This window comes from Pan troglodytes, chromosome 17, assembly GCF_028858775.2.
Source record: "Pan troglodytes isolate AG18354 chromosome 17, NHGRI_mPanTro3-v2.0_pri, whole genome shotgun sequence".
NCBI classification, from domain to species: domain Eukaryota; kingdom Metazoa; phylum Chordata; class Mammalia; order Primates; family Hominidae; genus Pan; species Pan troglodytes.
This window is the reverse complement of record NC_072415.2, coordinates 1,168,211-1,170,000: the sequence shown is the minus strand read 5'-3', so window position 1 is coordinate 1,170,000 and position 1,790 is coordinate 1,168,211.

Genomic DNA, 1,790 nt, shown 5'->3' with positions numbered 1-1,790 from the left:
GGCTCGTGAGACTTAGCCGCTGTCTCCCCGGGTCGACCGGCGGGCCTTCTCGACCGAGCGGCGTGTAGGAATGCCCGTCGGGACGAGTCGGACCCGGGGCGTCCGCGTCTCGGTCGGAACCTCCGGGGTCGACCAGCTGCCGCCCGTGAGCTCCGGACTTAGCCGCCGCTGTCTCCACGTGTCCCGGGTCGACCAGCAGGCGGCCGCCGGACGCTGCGGCGCGGCGATGCGAGGGCGCCGATTCCCGTTCACGAGCCGGCGACCTCCGCCGGCCTCGGCCTTCGGTGGAGCTGGGACGACGCGGAACTCCCTCCCCCGCATTTTTTTCAGCCCCACTGCGAGTTTGCGTCCGCGGTACTTTTAAGAGGGAGTCACTGCTGCCGTCAGTCGGTAATACTTCCTCCCTTTTTGCTTTTTGGTTTTGTCTTGTATTTTTTTTTCTTTCTTTCTTTTTCTTTCTTTCTTTCCTTCTCTTTCTCTCTCTCTCTCTCTCTCTCTCTCTCTCTCCCTCCTTCTCCCTCCCTCCCTCTCCCTCTCCCTCTCCCTCTCCTTCTCCTTCTCCTTCTCCTTCCTTGGTGCCTTCTCGGCTCACTGCTACCGCTGCCTCTGCCTCCACGGATCAAGCAAACGGCAGGTTTTCTACTTCGAGGAAAGACGGAATTTCACCATGTTGGCCGGGCCGGTCTCGAACTCCCGACCTAGTGATCCGCCCGCCTCGGCCTCCCAAAGACTGCTGGGAGTACAGGCGTGAGCCACCACGCCTGGCCGATTCCTTCCTTTTTTCAATCTTATTTTCTGAACGCTGCCGTGTATGAACGTACATTTATACACACACACACACACACACACACACACACACACACACGTAGTGATAAAACTCTGTAAATGATATTTCCATAATTAATACGTTTATATTATGTTACTTTTAATGGATGAGTATGTATTAAAACCCCATTTCATTTACCTACACGTGTATGTATATCCTTCCTCCCTTCCTTCCTTCATTTATTATTTATTCATAATTTTCGTGTATTTATTTTCTTTTCTTTTGGGGCCGGCCCGCCTGGTCTTCTGACTCTGGGCTCTGGTGACCTCAGCCTCCCACGTAGCTGGGACTACAGGGATCTCTTCAGCCCGGGAGGGAGAGGCTAACGTGGGCTGTGATCGCGCACTTCCACTCCAGCTTACGTGGGCTGCGGTGGGGTGGGGTGGGGTGGGGTGGGGTGGGGTGGGGTGGGGTGGGGTGGGGTGGGGTGCGGTGGGGTGCAGAGAAAACAATGGATTGCGATCTTAATTGCCTTTTAGCTTCATTCATACCCTGTTATTTGCTTGTTTATTCTCATGGGTTATTCTGTGTCACTGTCATGTTCCTCGTTTGCTTGCCTGCTTGCTTGTTTATTTCCTTCCTTCCTTCCTTCCTTCCTTCCTTCCTTCCCTCCCTCCCTCCCTCCCTCCCTCCCTCCCTTACTGGCAGGGTCTTCCTCTGTCTCTGCCGCCCAGGATCACCCCAACCTCAATGCTTTGGACCGACCAAACGGTCGTCCTGCCTCTGATCCCTCCCATCCCCATTACCTGAGACCACAGGCACGCACCACCACACCGGCTGACTTCTATGTTGCTTCTCCTGTTTTCCGTAGGTAGGTATGTATGTGTGGGTATGTATGTATGTACGTATGTATGTACGTATGTATGTATGTATGTGAGTGAGATGGGTTTCGGGATTCTATCATGTTGCCCACGCTGGTCTCGAACTCCTGTCCTCAAGCAATCCGCCTGCCTGCCTCGGCCGC